The 27,481-nt window shown below is 37.8% G+C and overlaps 1 protein-coding gene and 1 pseudogene across 3 annotated transcripts in view; one reads left to right on the top strand and one right to left on the bottom strand.

The window, feature by feature from the left end:
* Positions 1-27,481, bottom strand: part of NPAS3 (neuronal PAS domain protein 3) — an 836,879-nt gene that overhangs the window by 528,542 nt on the left and 280,856 nt on the right. The gene's annotated exons all lie outside the window — the stretch shown is intronic.
* On the top strand, positions 8,147-8,253 carry LOC115303289 (annotated as a pseudogene).

Here is a 27,481-nt window from a genome sequence, read left to right on the forward strand (position 1 = left end):
GTAGATAGGCCCACCTTTCCCCCTTTTTGCCATTTAATGGTCTCTTCTGGGCTGACACACACACTCATCTGTACTAAATTTAACTCTTGAGTGCCTTATTCACACTATGTTGTTAATGACTAAAAACTCCATCTCTACCCAGTAGAATTAATCTTTTTCCATCTCTGTTCTCTCAGCATTTTGTTCTTTTGCGGTAGATGTCATTGGCCTGCCTCCCCACAACCTTTCCCTTTATAGGATCAATCACTCATTCCCCAGCTGCCATGAATGTAGCTGCCAATTATTCACAGCTGTAACCTTCTGATAATTACTTTCAGCCACCAGGAGTCAAGTCTTCTGGAAATGCCTGGGAGGTTACACTCAGTGGTTGGGGGAGAGGGGAGTGGTAGGGGGACAAGGCAATAACGGACTCACCTGGTGTACAGGTCAGCCCCTTTCCTCGACCGTATGAGAATACTTGTTCCAGGGTCCCCAGAGGAGCAGACCAAGGCTGTCCTCTCCCTGTTTTGTCCTCAACTTGCCTCACAGGTTTCAGCTGAGTTAGAGTATTCTCTGCCTACAGGACTTGCACAAGATTCCCATCTCAGGCTCTGCTTCCAGGGCACCAAGACCTAGGACGCCTCTGTGAAAGTCTCTGACACTTTATAACTTTTGTAGTTCTGCAAGTTGTTACTTGAAGGAATGTTATTTCACCACATTTCCCCATATACTAAGGTATTTTGCACTTTAACAGGTGCTAATGCCGTAAGGTAAAGACATGAAAATAGGAATAAAGGTTTTTGGCATTAGAGGTGATTCTTTTGTACATCTGAGGCCATTCGTAAGTCATTCCCCTGGGCTGCCACCTTCTCTTCCTTAATCCATTCCAAACAGCCTAAATATTGTTCACGTTTCCTCAATTGTTTCCATAAATAATAATCTGAGCCAGAAATGTAAAACTGCTAAATGTTACAGGTCAATCATGTGAACCCCTCAAAATCAGGGAATCTATTTTTGTGTATCTCTGGACCCAAACAATTCATGTCCCCTCAAAGGAGAGGGCAGTTAACACAGGGGTTCAGAGTGAGGGTTCAAGACCCATTCTGGACTGAATTCAAATTCCAGCTCTGCAACTTCACTAAATTAGGTCTTGGGAAAGATAACCTGCCCACGCCTCTGTTTCCTCATCTATAAAATGAGGAATACAATAAGATACCAACTTAGAAAGTTTTATGTAGATTAAACTTTAATATGACTAAAGAGCGTTCACTAAAACCTGACAGTGAGTAAGCATTCAACAGATTTGAGCTATTTTTATTTTGAAATTTCTCAGTGCTCTTTAGGATAGAAGATTTTAGATAAAATCCGTCATTTTTTTCTAGGGGGTTACACATTCAGGTCTTATTAGGCATTTCCAGGCCTAGCCTAGAAATCAGAGGGACCACTGGAAAAGTGAATGGAATAGACCCCGGTTTCACCATCAGTGCTTCAAGAAAACGTTAGTCTGTCATGACCTTTCACGTTAAAGGAATCCATAAGGCCATCAAGCACAGAAGATGTAACTTACAGGGGCAAAGGCCTTTCCAGGCCTCCTTTCCTCCTGTCATTCTGAGAGAAAGAGAGAAGGTAGAGATGGGATGTGGGAGGATGGGTGGGAAGACACAGAGAGATAGTAAATATTCTAATAGGGAGCATCACTGTTGTCCTTTGACTTGAACACATGCAAATGACATTTAATTTTCCAATATTCATGATCTAGGCTGGCAGGGGAGAAAACAGAGAAAATTCTTCTATTTCCTGAGCTCCTTGAGGGTAGAGACTACACCAAATATATTTTAGGAGCTTTCCTACAGTGCTCCATTATAGTTATAGGCATAACATAATTGACTAGTAAATTGATGATAGCTGGAAGAGGGGAAAAAAGCTAAAGCAAATCTATACTAGTAAAATGTTATATTTTAAAGTTATTTATATGTATGTATATGTATATATATATACACACATATATATATAATATATATACATAGAAGAGAAACATAGAAACCCATTACAAGTAAACAACAAAGACAAGGCCAAGTATGTAGCAACAAAACAACGTGAACCATAAGCAATCATAAGAATAAAGTTTTCTCCACCTCACAGACTTGATAATTTTATATAATTATGTCTTACCATATTATTACTTTTATTTACAAAATACTGTACATACAGATAGTATCTCAAAAAAACATGAAGAAGTCAAAGAGTCTCACCTAAGGAAGAGATCATTAAGAGTTCTATTAAGAGAAGGCAAAAATCTTCAACAAAACATTTGCAAACTGAATTCAACAGTACATTAAAATGATCAGGTGAGCTTCATTCCAGGGACACAACATGGCTCAACATCCACAAGTCAATCAATGTGATACACCATATAAACAAAATGAAGGATAAAAGTCAGATGATACTTTGATACAGAAAAAGCATCTAGCAAAATTCAATACCCTTTCATGATAAACTCTCAACAAAGTGGGTAGAGAGGGAACCTATCTTAGCACAATAAAGCCCTTATCTGACAAGATCATAGCTAACAACACACTCAATGGTAAGGAGCTGACAGCTTTTCCCCTAAGGCCAGGAACAAGATAAGGAAGCTTACTCTTGCCTCTTTTATTTAGTACAGTCTGGAAATCCTAGCCAGAGCAATTAGGCAAGAAAAAAAAAAAGGCATCCAAATCAGAAAGAAAATATTAAATTGTCTGTTTATAGATCACATGATATTATATATAAAAAACACTACAACACCACCAAAAATACCCTTACAACTAATATATTCAGTAAATTGAAGGATATAAAAGTCAGTATAAAAAAAGTTGGTAAGTCAATATGCTCTAATAAACTATCAAAAAGAGCAATCTCATTAATAATGACATAATAAAAAAAATTTTAAGAAAATATTTTACCCAGGAGGTGAAATACCTATATACTAAAAACTATAAAATACTGATGAAAGAAATTTAAGAAGACACACATAAGTGGAAAAATATTTCATGTTCATAGATTGGAAAAATACATATTGTTAAAATGCCCACACCCAAAATGCTTCACTGATTCAGTGCAATCCCTATCAAATTTCCAATGACATTTTTTCACAAAAACAGAAAATCAATCTTAAAATTTCTCTGGAAACACCACACCCCCCATGTGTAACCGAAACAATCTCAAGAAAGAACAAAGGCAGAGGTAGAGGCATCCCACTTCCTGATTCCAAACTACATTGCAAAACTATAATAATCAAAACAGAATGGTACTGGCATAAAGACAGACACATAGATCAATGAAAAATAATCAAAAGTCCAGAAATAAAACCAGACCTGTGTGGTCAATTCTTGACAAAGGAGATAAGAATATACAATGGGGAAAGGACAGTCTCTTCAATGAATGGTGCTAAAAAGACAAGACAGCCATATGCAAAAGAATGAAACTGGACCACCATCTTACTCTATAAGCAAAAATCAACCAAAATGAACTGAAGATGTGAATGCAAGACCTGAAACCATAACACTCCTTGACAATGACACAGGGGCAAGCATTCTGAGACTCCTCTTGGAAATATTGGACACTGAAAGCAAAACCAACAGAAGCAAAAATAAGTGCGTGCCGGGGTGGCTCAGTCGGTTGAGTGTCCAACTTTGGCTCAGGTCATGACTTCGTGGTTCGTGGGTTCAAGCCCCTCATACGTCTCTGTGCTGACAGCCTGAAGCCTGCTTCAGATTCTGTGTCTCTCTCTCTCTCTCTATTCCTCCCCCACTCATGCTTGCTCTCACTCTCAAAAATAAATAAACATTAAAAATTTTTTAAAAAAGAGGCAAAAATAAGCAGGTGAGACTACATACACTAAAAAGCTTCCACACAGGGAACCATCAATGGAATGAAAAGTCAGTCTGTAAAATGGGAGAAAATACTTGCAAACCTTGTTTCCCAAAGAGGTTAATATCCAAAATATACAAGTAACTCATACAACTCAAAAGCAAATACCCAAATAACCTAATTAACAAATGGAAAAAGGACCCAAAAAGACATTTTCCCAGAGATAACATACAACTGGCCAATGGGTACACGAAAGGATGCCCAACATCACTAATTATCAGGGAAATGCAAATCAATAGCACACTGAGGGGTGCCTGGATGGTTCAGTCGATTGAGCATCTAATTTTGGCTCAGGTCATGATCTCATGGTTTGTGGGTTTGAGCCCCATGTCGAGCTCTGTGCTGACAGCCTAGAGCCTGGGGTGTGGTTCCTATTCTGTGTCTCCCTCTATGTCTGCTCTTCCTCCACTCATATTCTATCAATCTCTCTCTCAAAAATAAACATTAAAAAATTTTTAAAAAACCTACAGTGAAATACCACCTCATGACTGTTAGGACAGTATGGACATAACAGAACACTTGTGGGGTGCCTGTATGGCTCAGTCAGTTAATTGATTTCAGCTCAGATTATGATCTCATGGTTAGTTCATGGGTTCAAGTCACTCATCAGATTTCATGCTGACGGTGTAGAACCTGCTTAAGATTCTCTGTCCTTCTCAAAATAAATAAATGAACCTTTAAAAATTAAAAAAAATTTTTTTAATGTTTTTTATTTATTTTTCAGAGACAGAGAGATAGTGCGAGCAGGGGAGGGTCAGAGTAAGAGGGAGACACAGAATCTGAAGCAGGCTCCAGGCTCTGAGCTAGCTGTCAGCACAGAGCCCAATGCGGGGCTGGAACCCACGAACTGTGAGATCATGACCTGAGCTGAAGCTGGACGCTCAACCAACTGAGCCACCCAGGCACCCCTAAAAATTTTTAAAAAGCACATTTTCACACTGTTGAGTGAGAACATATATTGGTACAGTCACTATGAGCAATAGTGCAGAGGTTTCTCAAGAAATCAAAAACAGAACCACCATATGATCCAGTGATCGCACTTCTGGGTAGATAGCCGAAGGAAATGAAACCATTATCTCAAAGAGCTAGCTCTACTCTCATGTTCATCACAGCATTATTCACAGTAACCAAGATATGGAGGTAACCTCGATGTTTTTTGACAAATGAATTTTTAAAATGTGATATATTCATGCACGCACACATGCACACACACGCACACACACAGACTCACTGGAATAGTATTCAGCCTTTAAAAATGAACAACCCCTTGCATTTGTAACAAACTGGAGAGCACTATGCTAAGAGAAGCCAGCCACACAGAGAAAGACAAAAACTGCATGGTATCCCTGATATGTGGAATCTGTAAAAAAAAAAAAAAAAAAGGCAAATTGATAAGAAATAGGGGGTATATAAAAGGGGCTGGCAGTGGAGGAAATGGAGAGGTTGGTAAAGTACACAAACTTCTCAGTTTTAAGATGAATAAGCTCTGAGGATCTAATGTACAACATTATAACTATGGCTGATAACACGGTTTGTAAAATGGATGTTGATAGAACTTAAATGCTTTTCTTTTCTAGCTGCCTCTTTCTCACACATACGCAGAGTAAGTACGGGAGGCGGCAGATGTGCTGATTCAAGGGGAGGAATCCTTTCACAATGTATATGTATATCAAATGACTGCACTGTACACTTTAAATATCTTACAATTTTGCCAATTATAAACCAATAAACTGGAAGAAAAGAGCTACATAAAAAGAGGAAGGAAAAGAAGGGAGAGGAAAAGAGTGGAAAGGAAAGGTAATACAGGACAGGACAGAAAATACGGCTTACATTATAAAGGCATATAAAGGAGAAGAGAGGGGGAGAGGAGAGGAGGAGAAGAAAAAAGAAAACCAATGAGACAAATGAATCCGAAGACCTGGGATCGCCGGACCGCTGGCACACAGTCCTCGGGCCAGGCATCGCTGTCCCTTGGACAAGCAGGAGAAGTTGCTAGATTTATAAAAGTCACTGGGAGTTTAAGTCACCTGGGCCAAGTTCACATAAAATACACTTTTCTCCGGGCCAGTCTCTTATCCTAAGGCATTCTGAAACTTAGCAGCTGGAGAAAAGAACCATCACGAATATGAAAGTCATGTTTTAATTTTTTATGCTATCTCAGGCACAGTAGGAGATGAAGCACAACTTGTTGAATGGATAAGCAAGTGCTAAATTCTTTGCAGCTATGAAGGAAAGTGGAGTAAGAATGACTGGCTCCAGGTCATGTCTGTGGAGAGGGACCAGGGATTGTGAAACACGCTTGCTTGCTCACTTCACCTCAGTGTGCATCACTAGCCCTCCTGTGTGCCTGCCCCACACTGGGTGCACTCTTTTGTGGCATGAAAGCAAATTATACATGCAGATTTGGGCCTTTGGGAACCTGTTTATGGTGGTTGTAATCTAGTCAGTGGGAAATAATCATTTAAATTTTAAAAAAGTGTTTTAAATTATTTCCATCTTAAATTTTTTGAAAATTTTTATTTAGTGCAACAAACTTCAGTGGAATATGTCAATAAAATCTATCTTACCTTCATGAGGAAGAATGTTGGCTTATATTATAAAGGCATATAAAAAAAGCTTAATTTCATGGTTGCGATTTCATAAGCATTTGGAGCCCCTACAAAAATCTTTCAACTCTAACAAACATAGCTCCTCCCTGTTCTTGATTTTCTTTTCTACATTTTGATGAGATGACAGAAAGGACAACAGATGTCTCTGGGTCTCTCATAAGTCAAGACCCTTACACGCTGGCGACACTACCTCAGCACATTAAGTTTAAAAAATCTTCTATCTGTATATTTTCACTTAATATATTCTCATTTGTACATTTTTGTAATAAAATTCACACCATAAAATATAGAGAAAGTACAATGAGCTGGAAGCAATATCTTCTAGTATTCTTAATACCCCAGGAATGGCCTGACCTTGGAATGCTCAGATTCCCCACAGTCTTAAAATTATACAATGTGAATTGTGGCATTTAATTTATTTTATTCTATATGCTTTAAAATGCAACCATTGATTTTTGTAAAGCCTTTGGGCAATATACAATAGCAGATTTCATAAACTACAGGGTAAAAATGACAAAGTCATAATAACAAATGTCAAGCTGGCAATTACCCATCCCAAACAATTCTTTACCTTCTTAAGTCAGATTTTACAAATGTGTCTCTTTTGGACAGAAAACGAGAGAGAACTTTTAAACCCACTAACTCTCTCAGCAGCTCTCTAACATCTATCTCTGAACAGGATCAATAAGAAGTGTTGACAATACCCAGAATATGAATGCAAACACCTGAACTGGCTAATGTACGAGGAGCCTATGACACGCGTGATTCCATTACCAGTGCTCTGCAGTTGAGATTCCCTTGGCGAGGCCTTCAAAACCACACTGTATCGGGGAAAAAGGGCTTAGACAGATCTTGCAAAGTCATTGTCTAAATGACCTTGATCACATCAAGGAGCCACAGTTTTCTCATCTCATCTGTAAAATGAGGTTACTGGGCCAGATGTATACAAGGCCCATAGCCACATATCAGACGTATGTTAGGCAGTCATTACACTGTAGGTTTGGGTTTTTTTAGTTATTGTTTTCATTTCATCTCTGCATTCCCTGAAGCAATAGAATAACAGTTACATCTGATGTGGAAACATCACTTTTGGCTCTGTGTTGAGTCTCAGGAGCGGGTTTGGGTATAGGACTTCACACCTTGACAAATTCTCCTCTCACTCTGAATTATTCTACTTCAGACCCCTACAGGAAACACGTGTGGAGGGGCAATTCTGACCTGGCATTTTTTATTTACCGGTATTCAAAGTTGTTGAAATGGTCCTGGTGTCCACAAATTAAAACATATCCTGTCACTGGTGTCTATCACATACAAAAAGGAGACTGTGTACTCAACTCACCCTTCCCATTCTTTTAGACAAGTAAGCCTCTTTAATTTCAAAGGATTGAAAAGTGAAATTCAAAGATGGGAAATGGCACTTGTTGGGATGAGCACTGGATGTTGTATGTAGGTGATGAATTATTGAATTTTACTCCTGAAACCAATACTGCAGTGTATGCTAATCAACTAGACTTTAAATAAAAGTGTGGAAAAAAAAAGAATGGGAAATGAAATGACTTTTCAAAAAAGATATTACATTTCGTTGACAATTTCTTAATGTTAGGCCCTGACATAATATACCTTAAGGGATACATTAATATATAGGTGTGATCGCTTCTTGGCCTTTTGGCTAAGATCAAGTGTAGTATCTGTTCTTATCAGTAATATATATGTGTGCACATATGTATATGTATATCTTTAAAATGCAGTACTCTTGGGGGGGGGGCATGGAATCGAGCCCTGCATCAGGATCTGGGCTGATAGCATGGAGCCTGCTTGGGCTTCTCTCTCCCTCTCTCTCTGCTCCTCCCATGCTCACATTCTCTGTGTCTCAATAAATAGGGAAACGTATGTCCATACATACATATATGCCCTTAATAAAGGAAATAATTCAGAGTGTCAACATAATCTAATGACAGACCATCAGAGAGCCAATAAATATGATCTGCTTTTAATATTCTAAGTAGGAAAATGAAATAAAGGCAGTTGTAGAATATGTCCGACTTGGGCTTCAGAGCCACACTGCTCAGGTTTGCTTGTGGCTCCATGATTTACCTTGGGTGAGTTATTCATCTCTCTGTACCTCACTTTTCCAAGTGTATACAATTAGTACTTCACAGGACTGTTCTAAGAATTATCACATCTAGGGCACTGAAAACAAAGTCTGGCACAATAAAGTTTATCTTTTACTGTATTTGCTATTATAACCTGAGAAAAGAATTTTCAATACCTTGCTTTTATCAATTATCACAGAAAAGACAAAATCTGTTACTATATAAAAGCGATAGTTACATCGTAGGTAGAAAACTATATTGTAAAAGTGGTAATGGGATTTTCTAAGAAAACTCTACAGAGCAGTTAATACTATTAGTAAATCGAGAAGTAAGTAGTGTCAAGTCCCATACTTATTAAATCTACTTTATGGTTCTTTGAAATTAGGCTGAAGAGTTTGGTGGCAGAGCTTTAGGATAACGTTCCAGAAACCAGAATTGTTAGGCCAATTCTGGTATCCAACCAGAGATGGCCCTTGTTGGCTCCTTCCCCTTAAAGATGATGGCCATGCAACTAGGCTTGAGTGAGTATCTCCCCGATCAGAGAGGCTCCTTTGAAGCAGACAGCAGAGAGGAGCCTGTCCATACAGTGCTGTCCATTGGTGATGGTTGCTGGTGGCGACCGCAGTTATGGAAACTAGAATAGCCCTTACTCTGTGCCTGCCATTCCACTAGGTACTTTGCCTTACCATTATCTCAAGAAATAGGACCAATCACTGAGAACATTCATGGAGACAAACACTAGGAACAACAGAGGCATAACAGAAGTTGGAACCAGGTTGTATACTATGGTTGGAGGCCTTAGATCCTGAGCCTCTGTGGGACTCTTCAAGAAAAGAGGCCAGAGAGCCCTGATGAAGTGGGCAGTCATTAGGGAAGGCCGGTGTTGTGGCCAAAGGCTGGAAAGGGAAAAGAAGGAAATAAACATATATTGAGCCCTTTCTATCATTCATGCTTCTTGTGTGAAAGGAGTTTGCTAAAAGAAAGGAAGGCAAGGTGGCAGGTCAGCAGAAGGAGTTTCTCAAGACAAATTTTCATCCATTTCTCAAATATTCCTATTACCTTTTCAGACACTAACTCCTCTAATTAAATTTACTTTTTCTAGTAAAACCTAGTTAAATCATACTTGTGTGTGTATAGACCATTAATAATCCACACATCAGAGCAAACAATGTTAAATTCAATTGTTCAGGTTTATTTTCTTTAAAAACAGCTCTCTGATTATGTCATTCTCAAATCAGTTACCTTTTCAAATAAGTTTTTAACAAACCACACTCCATTATTTCCATTAAAAAACTAAAATTTTTGTTTTGGTGTCCTTGGGCTATTTCCTTTACCAATTAAAAGGACCTTTTTTAATTGAGTTGATGGTCTGTAAATTAAAAAAAAAAAACAACTAACAAAATGCCATGAATGATTGTGACAAAATGAAAATAGGCAATGTTTTACTGTCATTAAATAAGTCCAAGGTAACAATTTCAACATTTCATCATGACTTGATTGAAATCATTTAGATTGTATGCCTACCTAATTTCAATGAATCAAGGTGAAAATATGACCTTTCAGGTCCTGGCAAGCTGCTCAATCAATCAACTTTATCATGCTCTGCATGTAATCCATCTGGTTCTATATTGAACTTGAAGGAAATCTAAAACAATGGTGTAAAAAGTGGAATTGTACTCCCTACACTAATATTTCTTGGCTTCTGAAACACAGCATGTCTTTACAATGTAACTATGAGACAATCAACACGAAATTAGGCAAAAAAGTTTCTCCCAGGATTAATTTCTAATTACAACATCTAAAACATTAAAAAGAGAGGAAGAAATACCAACACCATGAAGTCTTAACACGTGCTACTTTTTAAAAGGAAAGATGCCTTTCTTCAACTTGTTAAAAACTGTTCTCTTTACTTAGAGCTTTGATTCAAATATGTCTGGCTTTTTAAAACAAAGCAGAGGACACAGCCATTTTTAAAGCCAACGCTTTTTTTTTTTTCTGTCAAACTAGGTAGTCTATTGTCAACTCCAGATGAGCTGAACTTTCTGCTTCATTACCTTCTACCAAATACCACGGATGTCCAAAACTTCTCTCCTTGCTCTCAGGGCAAGGAGGGACTCCTCATGATTGTTGCTAAGCCTGCAAGCCAAGAAGTCCTTCAATAAAATAGGTACCACCACTATTTCCCAGCATTGCTTTAGGATAAAATGATGTCTGAATTTCAAAGTTCATTACTTTAGAACAGAAATAAAAATACCTAACTTCTTACACAGAAGAAAAGTATATTGGAAGAAAATTACTTTGACACATAAAACTGTTATGTCAAATGTGGTTTATGATGATCTAAAATGTTAACTTGCCAGTTACTTACCAGGTTTAGATTCTGAACACCTGAAAGAGTCCAAATATCACCTTTGACTTTATATTAAACTGAGAATAATGTTTAAATGCAGTATTAAAACTGTGACTAGTAAACATAAAAATAAACATTGTTTTACTAGCACAATTGCTTCTTTGAAGAGTTACTGTCTTAAATCTATGTTACAATGGATGCATCTTATCATAAGGGACTAGAGTTGGTCTGTGTGTCTAGCAGACCCTAATATAATCTTTGTCCTGATTCCAAATACTAATGTGAAAATTAGAATAGCTTACAGGGTGCAAGAACAACAACAATAACAACAACAACAACAAATAAAAACACAAAACATCCCCAAACAACAACAACAAAGGAACAAGGAAGGGACAAAGGTAATTTTAAAATAAAAGGTTAAAGAGCTGGGTTTTCTTGAAATAAATAATCTATTGGATTAAATTCAATTAATATAATATCTTATTGAGCAAGTATGAAAACTCATAAAGAAGAACAAAGAATGTGCCTATGGAAAATGATTAGAAACACCTTCACTAAGGAGGTGGCACTTGATGGGGCTTCTTGAAGAACTGCTAGCGCTGGGATACACATAAGAGAGGCAGGATGGTATTCCAAGTGGGAGGAGAAATATGGGGAAACTACACAGGAGACTGATAGATTAATTTGTACTATTTACTTCATGTTTAAAAGTGGCAAATACTATCCATTCTGCAGTGGGCTTCAAAACAAGTAAGTTATGGGGATGTAATGTCCAGCAAGGGGACTAGTGTTGCCAATTTAAAAGTTGCTAAGAAGGGGTGCCTGGATGGCTCTGTTGGTTAAGTGTCCAACTTCAGCTCAGGTCATGATCTCGCGGTTTGTGGGGTCCAAGTCCTGCATCAGGCTCTGTGCTGACAGCTCAGAACCTGAAGCCTGCTTAGGATTCTGTGTCTCCTGCTCTTTCTGACCCTCCCCTGCTCGTGCTGTCTCTCTCAAAAATAAATAAAACATTAAAAAAAAGTTGCTAAGAAAATAGTTCTTAAAAGCTCTCATCACAAGAAAAAAAGTACCTTAGTATGGTGATAGATGGTAAACCGATTTATTGTGGTGATTATTTCACAACTATACAAATGTCAAAGCATTTTGTATACTTGAAAATAATACAGTGTATCTCAAATATACTTCAATTTAAAAATACTTTAAAACTTTAAAGGGCTATATAAACATATATGAACATAGGCTTATCACTAGAAGTAAACATGAACTGACTTCACTCAGCAGGCAAATGTGGCTGTTGCAGGTTTCTGAAAAGGAAAAAGACATTTCCACCACCTCTCCTCAAAGTGGAAATTGGTTAGGATTCTAACTGGCGACCCAATGTTCCACCATTGTCATACAATGTATGCAGTGAATTATTTCACTGTTGTGAGAGTTCGTAGGACCTGAGCCCTATGTCATCTCCTCTCAGGCCTTCATAGACCATCCTTATTTTTCCTCTCTGCCTCACTGATAGTCTTCCTGGTCTCATGTGAGTGAGACTCACGCACTACTCTTCTTTCCACCACCTAGACGTTAAGTTTGAGAAACATCATTAACAGATCACTCTCTGCAACATTTAACGCCGAATCCATATTTTCCCTACATTCAATTTCAGATTTATTCTTCTCTCCTTCTGACCTACAACAGTTCGTCTTGGGCCCTCTACTTTCCTATCTGCACGTACCAAATACTCATCTAATCTCTCTAACCTCTCCCTCCCTCCTTCAGTTAGAACCGCGATTTAACTCAGGAGAAAAGGTAAAATTAATTTGAGTCCTGCTGCCCAATATAAAAGTGTGTGGTCAGATTTATTATTACTTTAGGGCAAGTTGGGGACTTGAATAGCAATTTAGAATAACAAGAGCAACCTGAATACTGGGTGACCTTAACCTCCTTCCCGCCAAAAAGAGTTTAACAGGTAGAGATGGTTAAAAGAAAAAGATTAAAAGAAATCTTTTAAAGATTTGTTCAGCTTATTTAAGTACGCCAACACTTCATAATGAGATATTCTTTTTTTAAACATAGTTTATTGTCAAGTTGGTTTCCATGCAACACCCAGTGCTCATCCCGACAAGTACCTGCCTCCTCGCCCATCACCGATTCCCCTCCCCCCCCACCAACCCTCAGTTTGTTCTCAGTATTTAGGAGTCTCTTGTGGTTTGCGTCCCTGTCCCTCCTTCTCCTTAACTATTTTTCCCCCCTTCCCTTCTCCTATGGTCCTCTGTTTAGTTTCTCCTGTTCCATATCTGAGTGAAAACATATGGTATCTGCCTTTCTCTGCCTGACTTATTTCACTTAGCATAATACCCTTGAGTTCCATCCACGTTGCTACAGATGGCCAGATTTCATTCGTTCTCATTGCCATGTACTATTCCATTGTATGGATAAACCACATCTTCTTGATCCATTCATCAGGTGATGGACATTTAGGCTTTTTCCATGTTTTGGCTATTGTTGACATTGCTGCTATGAACATTGGGGTACATGTGCTCCTATGCATCAGCATTTCTGTCTCTCTTGGGTAAATCCCTAGCAGTGCTATTGCTGGGTCATAAGGGAGTTCTATGGATAGTTTTTTTGAGGAACCTCCACACTGTTTTCCAGAGTGGCTGCACTAGTTTCCATTCCCACCAACAGTGTAGGAGGGTGCCCGTCTCTCCACACCCTCGCCAGAATCTATAATCTCCTGATTTGTTCATTTTAGTCACTCTGACTGGTGTGATGTGGTATCTCAGTGTGGCATAACTAGATATTCAAAAAAATCTGAAATCAATCTCTAAAGGTACAAATAGAAAGATCTAAGGATCTTATCACATAATAAAAGAAGTAAGGTTATTACTTAGGGGGAGAAAAAGCAGTGCTTGGGATAGAGAGATGTGAAAAATAGATGCTTGTCCTTGGAAAAAAATTTATATACTAGGAAAATGGCCATCCCAGGGTCAACAAAATAACCATGCATGCTTTTGGTTCTCAAACTATGTGACCCTTTCCAGTCAGTCACTGTGTCCCTGTATTCCATGCTCCCCCTCCTTTACTCCTGGATCTCACTGACTCAATCAGACTCATCACTTGGTTTCATGGTTAAGTTGCTACTGCTTATTTATACATAGTTTTACATTTTTATTTATAATCAGGAGCATCTTATTATTAATATTTATATTTTAGAATCAATACATAGATGTGGTCAAACTGGGCTTTTATCTGCTTATAAAGTTGATATTCTTAATATTCGTCACAAGCACCATGAATTTGTCATGACATTTGAGAATCATCATTAACAGATCATTCTAACATTGAAACTCAAAAGACAAGATTTCATCATCTGACTTATTCCTTCCCACTTTGGTGAGATGTTTCCCTTTAAATAAAAAAAGAGCAAAACCAAAATAATGTTTTTGATATTTTTACTTTTACAATATTTCTTCTCCCCAAAACATTTCAGGAGTATTGCTTATCATCTGTGTTATATGTTTTATTTAACATGAATTATCAGGGTGACTGTGAATATTAAGTAGGATTATAATTCATACTTGTGTTTTGCCTATTTCATCTGTTTAAAAAATAGCAAGAATTTGGGTGCTGGTTGGCTCAGTCAGTTAAGGGTCCCACCACAGCTCAGGTCATGATCTGACCGTTCGTGAGTTTGACCCCTGCATCAGGCTCTGAGCCTGGAGCCTGCTTCATATCTGTGTCTCCCTCTTTCTCCACTCCCCCCACCACTCACTCTCTCTCAAAAAAAAAAAAACATTAAAAAATAAAATAAAGAAATAGCAAGAAGAAAGAGAAGCAGTTATGGATTTTTAAAAGTAAAATCACTTAAGTAACAAAACCATATTTCCATTCCATGAATGAGACAAGGATCTGAGGGGTAGTCTAATTTAAGAACCATTTTATGAATTGGAAGATTAGCAATGAGTGGTCATTGGCACTTCTTATTGTACCCTCTTCCACAAGGTAAAAAAAAAAATGAAATAAAGGAACAGGAGATAAAATTGTAATTAGTGTCTAGAAGAAAGCAAAGTAGGAACTATAAAGCTCAAACTCTGAGCCAGGAGATTGAAAGACAGGACTCACCACAAACTGACAGAAAAAATCAAATCCCACACTGCAGGCCATCCTTTCCTGAATATAACAGAGCTAGAGTTAAACAGAAAGAAAGGTGAGTACTTCCTTAATTCACATAAGACAAGGAAGACTGTCAGTGAGGCAGGGAGGAAAAATGAGGGTGATCCATGAAGGCCAGAGACAAGAGAGGTGATACAATCAACATACGCAGCTCAGGCCCTATGAATACTTGCAACATTAAAATAATTCACTGTATACATTTTATTACATAATATAGAGTATAATTCTAATCAACAGCTTGGGAAATTTTCTGTTTTATCATCATTCCACCTGTAGTAATTTTACCAAATAGGAAGGACAAAGAGCCAGGTATATAAGCTAGTCCTAGGGGCACCTGGGTGGCTCAGTCGGTTAAGCTTCAGACTCTTGATTTCAGCTCAGGGCATGATCTCACGGTTTGTGTGATCAAGCCCCGTGGTGGGATCTGCGCTCATAGTGCAGAGCCTGCTTGAGATTCTCTCTCTCTGCCCCACTCCAGCTTGCACACTCTTACAGATGTGCTCGCTCTCAAAATAAATAAACTTAAAAAAAACGCTAGTGCTAAAACCTAATACTATCTCTACTTTAAGTCACTGTAACTTCCTTAAAGAGCTTGGTACACCATTTAGCCAGTTGGTTTAGCCTTCTTGATTTCCGAAGTACCCTAGTAACAGCAATAATAAAATATTAAACTGATTATTCTCAATTTACTTTGCCGCTCTCAAAAAGTACCAATCAAAATATGATTCAGATTTCTGCTGGAATGAGTAAGTCCTAAAAATGTAGCTACATTTTTCATAATCTCCATCATATTCCAAAAAACTGAAATGAATCCAAATATATTCCAAAATGACTTCCTTTGTGACTACTGGTATATAATCTACAAAGGACCGTGGCATTCTACCTTTGCAGTCTCATAGCCAAAAAAATCACTAAAAGATGAAATGGCACTTTTTTTGGAGGGAATAAGCAAATGAGAGTAACTTCTTCAATTGTGATGAGCCAGCTTTCCCTGGAGTGACCAGTTAATGGGAGATTTTAGAAAAGAGCCATACTCAGTGGTAACCAACACAAGATGTTTAGAGAACTTAAATGTTCTTTGTACCATTTTCCAAAAATAATCTATTCCCATGGAACACTTTATCCTTCATTTGAACAAAAAGCAACCCCATTAGCATGTGTAAATGTAGACATGGCTTTTAGTCAAATAAGGAATGAATTTAAGTCTTTAGACCTATTGGATACAAGTTTTCACCCATGGCTCTGTATTTTTGGTCTGTTTGAGGCCCAAGGAGATAGTTAAGTGCTGTGGTTAGGTAAGTTATAGACAGAGGATGCCTTTATAAGATGCCTATAAATTATATAAGAGCGGGACTAACTGTGGGAGCAAGGCCCAAGGCCTGGGAACACAAGGGTAGGGGCGCCCCTTTCTCCATGTCTGAGGAGAAGAGGTGAGGGTGAGTACACAAAGAGCTATACCCATGGGTATGTTACCAGGAAGCTGAGGTGGTCCTACCTGGCATTTTAGCCTCTGGAAGGGGAAGGAAGGAGGAAGATCATTCCTTAGGGGAGAGGAAGGAGGTCACGTTTGGGGATGTGGCCCAGCAGGGTAAGAGGGAAAGCTGGCTAGGAACACAGGGAAGGATCCCTACCCACAAGATACAAACCAATCCTTGACACTACATTGGAGGAGGAGTCCACCTATGAACTGAAGCCCTCCTTCAATTCTCTTTGTCCTCTTTCTACGGATATGCTTTCATGTCTGTAAAATGAGGACAACGGCTGAATGACCTCTGAAAGACATCCAGCCACAGATTTCCATAATTTTTGCTTCACATGTCACTCATTCTTTCAAAATACAATCTACCAAGTGCCTGCCTTAAAAACAAAATTGACATTAAAATTATGCCAGAAAAATAAAGCCAAGAGACTGTGTAATGAACAAATATTTAAGTCCAAATTAAACTTCATTTGATCATGAAGAAAATAAAGTTAAGGTATATATTCAAGTTGAACAGTAGCAAATTGTAGCATATTTATTTCCTGGCTTGGGTTTTTCTAAAACAAACAAACAAAAAATTGTAATGGCCAGTATGAAGCAAAACAAAATGGATCTGTTTTGAAAGGGTCTCCCTGGATTATATCCTAATTCATCACAAAATTACAAGCAAACTGAAATTGATAATACTTGGGGTAGATCTTAAAATCTAATTAGTGGAATTACTGGTAATTCACCATTTCCTAGACCTAAATTGGATCTGTTACCATTCATAATTTATGAAAACAAAATCAATCAAAATAATTACAATCCATTCCAAATGAGTGAAATTATTTATTTATACTTTCCCCACCTCCCCCCCCGCCACCGCCCTGTGAAAGAGAGAAACTTTTCCTATGATTAAATGCACTGCTTATTAAACCAATCTCTGTGGCCAAAATGGATAGGTTTTTTTTTTGGTTGTTGTTAAGGGATTTTAATTCACTAAAATTTACCTAAATATACTTAGATACATGTTAAATGGTCAATTAGAAATCTACAAGCAAATCCTATAGTAATCTATTGGTTCTTGTTTTAAACAAAGAGGAAATGTACATTTTATGAGTAATTTTAGAAAACTCTTCATGTCTCCATAACATAGATGAACCTCAAACAAATGATTTCTAGTTATGCTTTGGGCCTAAAAAAGCAGCTCTTTTTGAGGGCATTGTATTTTCTTTACAACTAACAGTAATTCCTTTTACTGGCCTGAGACTTTGTCAAGCATAGATATGAAACCATCTCACAAAGTGTTAATGAGTCAACCACACACCTCAGTGAATTCTATCTAGCTGCTGGCACCTAGTGAGAGAGATCACACAGGGTGCTGGAGAAGTAAGAGACAAAGACCTCTAACTGTGAAATTGGCCTTCTAAGACGAAGGGTAGACCATCTTCAAAAATTCACATTTGAAAATGTTTATGTCTACTAAGGGCAGATGATGGCCCCCACTGGATGAGAAAGCTGGCTCAAACTTGAGAACAAAACAAGGACCATGGAAAAGATGGAAATTAACAGCCCACGTGGCACTTGAGCCTTGAAAAAATACACTTTGAATGATTTCACAGTGTCCCTCCAACTCAAACACTCTGGTCAGGTTGATCTGGTCCCTACTGTGATCACTATGCTATTACAAAAAAACAAACAAACAAGCAAGCAAACAAAAAATAACTGGGTACTCACTCCTCCATTATTTTACAAAAGATATGTGAATTAAATGAGAATGAATCGTTTTACAGATACTGATATTTTCACTATACTTAGGAGTATCACCTATGAACAATGATAGTAGGATTATCTTCTCATAACCAACTCAGGCAGATGCTCTGCTCACACAGCACCCAAATTATAGTCAAAATAAAGATAAGCATGAAGCAATTTCAAAACAAGGTTATTTTCAAAGTCCCTATGTTAACTGTAATATACTAGTATTGGAAAAAACACATCTATTACTGAAGAAGGACAATGTTAAAAGCACACTGAAAAAAAAAAACATACTTGCTATTAATACAAGCTTTTGACATACTCCCTATTCTAAGTTTTCCTGGCCAAGATATCCTTAATATTTTTCCGAATTAAGGAGAAATAAAAGATTGGGTAAATCTACAACTGGTTTCCTGCAAAAATTCCTCTAATATTCCCAGAAAGATTACAGCATCTCTTTATACAGTCCATAAATACAGACTTCCATAGGTTTTCACAATGGCTTATACCCAACACTAAGAGTTTTCTCCATACATTTGACATGTATGAAGTACAATCAGGTTCTGAATCATTTCATATTTGATAATTCCTCCAGAACTTTGACCAATGAACAATGTCACTGATTTTATATGCTGCCCATTGGTTTTTCCATTGCTTGAAAAAAGCAAAGCATAAGAGGTAGCTAAAGAAAGTGATTGGATTATATAACTTTATAAATTGCTTTTATAAAGCCATTTGGTTGTCTTAAAGACCTATTCCTCTTAAGTCATAAACCATTATTCAATAGATAGTTCACTTACTGAACACCTACTGTACCAGGCAGTACAGTAGGCCGTAAGGATACAGAGATAAAATGCTTAAGGAGGGTGACAACTAAATAAGCAATAAAAGCGTATTAGACAGGAACGGGACTACAAAGGAAGGGCCCGAAATCCCAGTCGTGGGAGTAAGGATGGGAGAGTCAGACATCTCGCCTTGGTATCCCAGTGGACACTGGGAGGATGAATCATTCTGGTCAGCAGAGTGAGAAAGAGGTAAAAGAATTAGCACACTCATTAAACTTGAAGTTTGGTAAGGCTGGATATAAGGTGTATATTGAGGACAGGAGGGGCAAAATACATATAGGGCTAGAAAAGTAGACAGATTCCAGGTTATGAATGCCACATATTCTTTGTGTATTGGAAAAGTAAAGTAAACAAAAACTACTGAATCTTTTATGTAAGCAAGTGATGTATATGTTTCCTTTCTAGGAACGGGACTATGGAGGCAGCTACATGAAAAGTTGGAATGGCAGTGGGGAGAGACAGAGGAGAGGTTGCAGTCAAGGACCCCCAGTTAGGCTCCAGCACCATCCAGGTGAAAAAACAATGGCAGGTTAAAATAAAGCAGAGAGACAGGGATGATAAAGACAAACCAAAGTAAAGGAGAGACAGAACTTTAGTTATCTTCCCAGTTTCTGCCTGGGTGTGTAAGTGGATGGTGATTCCTTTTATTGAGCTAGCAAACACAAGAGGAAAAATGGGTTTTAGATGATACAGAGTTTAGCATTAGACGTGTTTTTTTTTTTTTTTAATTTGAAAAACGTATGGGACATCAGAGCACAATGCACAGTAGAGAGCTAACCATATGCACCTGGAACTCTGGATATAAATCTAGGGTTAGAGTACAGAAAAGCCATTAACAATGAGGTAGTAGATAAAACCTCAAAAGATTGAGACCACCCCATCTAAGGGTACAAGAATAGAAGAAACCTGGGAAACGGTTAAATTTAAAAGCAAATGAAGGAACAAAAGCCCACCAAAGAGCATAATGAGTGAATCATTATGGAGACGCAAACAAGGAAAAATTATGATTTGAGGCCAATGGAGAAAACTAGCAAGAAGAAAGTCATCAACAGAGTGAAAGGGGCAGAGTGGACAACAAAATTAGGGCAGAAAAGCAGTAATTGGAAATGAAACCCAGGAAGACTGTTTGCACTACTGGGGAAATCAGTTGTGGTGAATTGCTTCTCATAATACAAAGTAAATTGCCCCTAAAAACTGACTTGCTTTAGAGTAACATTGTATAAAAATCATAAGCTTGAGAATGGGCTAGGTTTGAATTCTGGGTCTTCTAGTTACTAGCTATTTTTAAATAGAAAAGGTGCTGTCTCTGTTTCCTTATCTCTAAGGAGGAATAAGAACAGTCATATTATGTTTGTTTTGTATATTAACTTCAGTGAGATGCCATATACACAAATATTTCGTGCACTGTCCAGCACAGAACAGTCACTCAAAACATTAGGTACTTTGTTAGATATATACATACAGCCGTATATACCTACCAATGCAACATAGAGAAAACTTCCATCAGACTTGAGCCTTCATTCATCTACCTAATTTGAGTATAATTCTACAGGGAGCCAACACTGCATCTGAGTAACAACTTGCTGACTCACAGGAAGGAAAATTCTCTCTTTTAGAAATGTAGTTCTTTGGGCTACACTCTAATTCCTTCAAAGTCTTCATTCACCTCATCGGGACACTAGATAAATCACACCAGCATGTCATAGGCTTAAACACAATAGAAGTAGATATTAACCTAATGAATTTATTACAACAAAAGAGAGAGGTGTAAATACCTATCAAGCGATAAGTTTTCCTCCTTAATTATGAATCTGGGACAAAGGGTAGAGTAGTCAAAAGCAGTCCAATGAATTAGCAGATTGGGCCAGGCCCCCTCTAAAATAAGGGAGAAAGTAGAGGCGAGTTTTAAAATTAAAATTTAAAATGCAAGTCAAAGACCTGTATGAGTACTAGACTACTTCAGGGAACTACTGTTTCATGTGATGAAAGGAAAAATTATTAATATTAAGTTGGAGCAAGAGTGTGATTGTGTATTGTGATTCAATACATTTTGTAGTCATGAATTTCAGCCATACTGAAGACTTATTTTACATTTGTTCTGAGATAGTTCAGTATCTTTGATATGTAACATACATGATTTACAAGAAAAGAAAAATATGAAATACAGGTAAGTATAAAAAATAGACTTGGTTTAAGGACACAGCTACACCGCACATAGGGTAAACTAGGGGGGACTAGCCTTTCCAGGATCAGGGCAACTATGGTTCCCACCATACAATGCAATAGAATGGCGATCATGGTACCCAAGGCAGACATCAGCAGGCACTTCAGTTTATTCAGTAAATGGCCTTTTTACCATATTTGACTTCTGTATATGGAGGCACATCCACCAAACCCTAAGCGATACAAATTCTACAAATAGATAGTATTAACTTTGTTTTACCTACCTGACCCTCAACTTATTCACAAAGTGAAAGGACCCTGAGAAAAATGAAGTTCTGGATAGGAAAAGAAAAAGGAAAATGGCTAGGAAAAGAATCACACTGAGTAATATTGATACGGAAGATTGATGGCTTCAGATTTCTCTTTGTGTTTACTGACAAAAGGCAGCATGTGGTAACAGGCTCAGCTTGTTGTAGTGAAAAATGAAGCAGGGTTAGGAAATTGCCTCCCTCCCCAAAATGGTTTCTAGAACACCATCTACCTTTATATGGTCTCACATCTTCTGTGCTCATTGGACTACAGTCTAACTTTGGCAGCACAATTAGAATTCATACCCATTTTGGATTTTAAGATACATAACATACAAACATAAGGAAATGGAAGCAAAAACAATACAAAAACAAGGAGGGGAACAAAGCATAAAAGACTCTTAAATATGGAGAACAAACAGAGGGTTACTGGAGAAGTGGTGGGCAGGGGGATGGGCTAAATGGGCGAGGGGCATTAAGGATTCTACTCCTGAAATCATTGTTGCGCTATATGCTAAGTAACTTTGATGTAAATTTAAAAAGATAAATTAAAAAATGAAAAACAAACAAAAATAAAGATGATTTAACTTTAAAAAATGAATTCATACCTATTTTGATAAGAGAGAGAGAGAGAGAGAGAGAGAGAGAGAGAGAGAGTGTGTGTGTGTGTGTGTGTGTGTGTGTGTCTGTCTGTGTCTGTGTGTGTCTCAAGAAAAACAACAGTTTCTTAATAAGGGTAGAAGACTAAGGAGATACTATCCACAGTATCTATGCAACTAAGTATGCATGTGAATTTTTGGAGAGGCAAAAACATCCCCACTCAAGTAGTTAGTATCACTAAACATTCATATCCTTCAAACACCAAATCAGCCAGAGAACAAGGGGAGGGGGGAAGAGCCTCATTCATAACCACAATCAAGCATGAATAATTACCAATTCTGAATGTAAAGATCATTCAAATAAATGTAACTGATGGATCATCCACATAGGGTGCAAGTCAAAGTAAACAGACAGTCCACTTTAGAAAGTGTCTAGTGAATTGATTTAACAAGTTTAATGCGAGCATGAGTATGGGGCTATTACTGGTCGTAAGCTTTACTGATGTTATTTGTTCGCTTGGAAAAATACCGCTCTTTGGAATGAGCACATTAAGGCTAAAATTGCAGAGAAAACCCTATTACAACTTTATTGCTGGCAAATTGGAACCAAACCTTGTCTGTATATCAATTACTTAGAGTTACCACAGAGATAAATCCTTTTTTTTTTTTTTTTTTTTTTGTATAGGCTCAATCTTGAAGACAGTGATGAGAAACTCCTTATTATACCCTACCAACATCACTAGGTTTTCTTAGCAATTTCAAGAAATTGTCAATTAAGTTCTTTTTATTAGGTTCCAAAAGCTGTTAAGTCAAACACAAATCTATCATAAGGCTTGTAACAGCATGTTATTTAGGCACATTTCAATGCTTCACTCTTTCATTATCTACCTACCCCAATGCAACTGCAAAGTTCAAGTAAAGTAAAGGAATTTCTTCCTGATTATCCTAGGTCTACAGAAATTTGGAGTAAGTGGCCACTCATTTGTAGCAAATGCTCTAGCAAACTCATTCTTATTAAAAGTGGGGGTAGGGCAATCAAAGTTACACTTACAAAGGACAGATTTGCCTTCCAAGTCATTACAATGGAGGAAATAAGTTTGAGGCAGTTACCCAGGGTAGTAACTACTCAAAAAGCAAAATGATTTTTAAAGCAGTAGTGCATGCATGTGTCCATTTTTGGCCAATTTCATTTGTGAACGGTGAGATTGTTAAGAGAAAGCATCAAGTCATCCAGATGGCAATTGATGACAAGACTGTATCTTACAGCAGCAGGGATTCCAGGGACATGTAAGCAGTTGTCCTTCTTGCTCCCTGACCTACGAAAGGGTAAATGCTTTGAAAGGACAATCCTGCAGGTCTCCAGGAAGAAGGAAAGAGTTAGTACCCTTGCAGAAGCAAAACAATAGAGGTGCATGGAGGTCACCCCCGAAAGCAGCTGCTCCTTTGACCTTCTAGACAGACAAATGGGGCTTAACAGGAAAGGGAGACAAAACTGGCACATAATTCTAATGCATAAATATGGCCCGGTGCTACTCAGGAGCCTTGCACTGGAGACATTCCACAACATTCACATTCCAGATGAAAATGTTTTTGTTTTTTTTTTTTTAAAGGAATTAAAATGGAGTAAAAGCCATGAGCATCAGCCAGTCAGTGTGACCTTCTTCAGTCTGACCCGCAGAAGTAATCTTGACGGTGGCTTCACTTTTGAAAAAAGGCAAAATTAATAAATAGTTGGTATATAATCTTAAATCCCTTGTCATACTTACTAAATACAATGAGCTTGGTTCTGATCTTCTAAAATCTTAAGTCTGTAGACAAAGATTTACATTATTTAACTTGTTGCCTGAGAAGTGTCGCTCAGGAGCTTGACTCCTCAGGAAGGCAAGTGAGCAAGGTCAACTTACTTACACATTGTATATCCAAAGATAGGCAGTGCTATAAAGCTGATCTGAGAAGTATGAGTTCAAAGCCCAGAAACGGGAGTCAACAAATAACAAGAAGAAAGTATGTACACCACACGTAAAAAGCAACACTTTCGCAGAATCCTGAAAGGCCTCTACTGTCCTCCCAGATTTCACCACTGTGGGGTTGTGAAAACTCTCACTTTGTATTCAGGTTTCCGTCGCATTTGGCTACAGCCTGACTACTTGGTTGCAGGCTAACGACATTTGAAAAGGAAGAAGGTCAAAGCTATCATTATGGTGGTGACAACCAATCACAGTGGGAAAAAATAAGTTTTATTTATTACTCTTAATACAAGAAACCTTTACTGTGGAATATAATTGCACTGTCACTACACACCAGAGATTTTTAATCCCCAATCATTTCAACATATTTTACAGTTCATTACCTTTCCAGCTAGATATTGCAGGAAGGACTCTCCTGAGCCTATACAAAAGCATTAAAAGTCTACTATTTTTATACTCATATTTCAACCACACAAAATACTGAATAGGGAATTTGAAAGAGGCTAAAAGCTTGTATATTCCAAATGAACAGGAATGAATACACACATCTCATAATCCATTTTAAGTCCTTTTATTAAAGATTAGAACATCTAAAATTATGAATCATGGAACGAAATGAGACTGTGTAATGTAGAGGTTGGAATTTTAAATTGGTTTTATGACAACCAACATGACAGTGTCCAGACTAAACAAGACAGACTACACACCTTGCCAGCAGCATACACAATCCTGCAGCCGATACAAAGTTATGTCACCTTTAGAAAGAGATTACCTGTTATGATTCTCATAAGTTCTAGTAAGCGTCACTGTGAAAAGGTAAGCAGTTGTATCACTGTGAATTTTGTTCAGTAAAAACCTATCACTTGGGGCCATTTTTCACACATTGTAGCTCATGTGTCTTGCCCTACATGGATTGAATTTAGACTTCATCTAGATTTTTCCATGGCAGAAGTTGTCAAGTTAGTTAAACTACATCATGAAAATATGATCCACTTTTTAAATACTTCTGGATTCTTAATTCTGCTCTTCTCAATTTGGGGTGCTTATCTTCACAGACTCATGAAGAACTTGAGAGCAGACACTCAGGTGAATTTATATTCTCTATAGCTCCTACCTACTAAAGCACACTTCACTGTTAAGAATAATTTACACACACACACACACACACACAAAGTGCTCTTAGTAAGTTTTAAATAACAATGATACAATTTCTATAGTAGTCCTTCTAAAACCAAATGATGGAAATGACGTACCTCTTCTGTCATCAGTGAAGACTGTTTCAGGTTAAATTGTTCAATTTCAAACTTGAATAGGACTTGTTTAATCTCAAGCTTGAGGAGGATTTTTTGCTTGCAAGTTGTGACAAATATAACATAGAATGTCATTATCACACCAACTTGCAGTGAATTTTCCCAAAAAAGCAAGAATTTACAGGGAAAACCTACTTCAATGTAAAATGTCATGTTGTTATTACATGTTGCAATCGCCAAGATCACAAAGAGTTTCCACTGTCAGCATTTTTTTTTTGAGGAAGCCAATGTCTCTTTTTCAAAATAAATGAGCCCAGAATGTTCTCCTTATTTTTGATCAAAGCAAAAAAATAAAAAAACAAAAACTAAAAGAACAAAAACCATTCTGAATATTTCTAAAGATCTCATCAGAAGAAGAAGAATGTAAAACAAGGAGCAATGCTCTCTATTCACATAATGAGTTCTCTGAGCTACTAAAAGTTCTGGATGGCTTCCCTACAGAGCTAAAACCTGAAATCCCTATCTGCAGAAGCATTTATGAAGCAAAAAAGGAAAAACTGAATTACAAGGAAATGATTTAGATTAACACAGGTTCTAATGATGAAGGTACAAGAATGGGCAGTAAAATATTTATGCAACAGTTTTATTTTAGAATATCAAGAAGCTTGCACACATACAACTCTGGGAAGTTCTAGCTTCACCTAAGATTTCATTAGTAAATCTTAATGAGCCTATGATTCCAGGAACAAATTCTTCAAAGTCTAGAACTTGAGTAGACCAAAATAGAAGTAGATACAACAGTGATAAGAATCAAAGCCTTAGAGGTGGATAAGAAAGGAGCAGGTGCCGAGCTCCTCCCACAAGCAAATTCAGCTGCCCGCACTCAGGTTAACCGGTGGGCTTCACCAGAACCCTCCCCAGACGTGGCCATGAATAGTCCCAGTTACATAGACAGGGAAAGCTCAGAGCATTTCATAAACTTACCCAAGATCACAAAGCTAGTTAGTGGCACCGCCAACCTCTAATCTCAAGTCAGAAGACTTCCAAATCCATGTTCTCCCTGCTGACTATAACAGTGCTAAAGGAAGAATGAACAACAGCTAAAAGGCAAGATAGGTTTTTGTTTTTAAAAGTAATGGAGGGGCGCCTGGGTGGCTCAGTCGGTTGAGTGTCAGGCTTCGGCTCAGGTCATGAACTCGTGGTTTGTGGGTTCGAGCCCTGCGTCAGGCTCTGTGCTGACAGCTCAGAGCCTGGAGCCTGTCTTCAGATTCTGTGTCTCCCTTTCTCTCTGACCCTCCCCTGCTCATGCTGTCTCTCTCTCAAAAATAAATAAAACATTAAAAAAAAAAGTAATGGAAAATAGTGGGTCAACTAGAAAAAAGTTTACTACTGATAACAAGAAATTAACATATGGTTTATGTGGGTACTTATACATTGTCTAGAGAGCTTAAAGATATGACTTGTCCAACTATTTTTTAAAAATTCTCAGTGCATTAGAATGTTTTGGAATTCCTCACTAACAGAGTGTCAGGAAAATGATGACTTTTGACAGAAAAACAGACAGGGCTTAGAGGAAACTATAGTGGGCCCTCAAAACAGCAGGTTTCATTCTAGAAAATTTAAATCTCACTTGGAAACTCTGCTTACTGCCTTACTCAAGAACATTTCTTGTGAATGATTGGGGGTAGACAGAGCATACCGTCTCGTCTTTTCTTTTTCTCTGGTGTCTTACTCCTGGCAGAAACTTATATTATCAATTATTTTCAAATAACCTACTTTTCTCCAGGCTCTTTCAAGGAATCTACTACCATGCTGACAGACATCCCTTATTGCAGAATCAGCTGAGAGGCACATATCCAGGTATCTGGCTTGGGGGAGAGGGCAGGGAGAAGAATCAGCATGAAATGCAAACTTAGGCCAGAGACTGTCAGTGTATGAGCGCAGTCTTCTAAATCTGAAAACAGAGTTTCTGATTTTGAATTGTGGTTCCTTTGACTTGCTAGTTGCTTATCACCAGGATTAAAT

This window comes from Suricata suricatta, chromosome 9, assembly GCF_006229205.1.
Source record: "Suricata suricatta isolate VVHF042 chromosome 9, meerkat_22Aug2017_6uvM2_HiC, whole genome shotgun sequence".
NCBI classification, from domain to species: Eukaryota; Metazoa; Chordata; class Mammalia; order Carnivora; family Herpestidae; genus Suricata; species Suricata suricatta.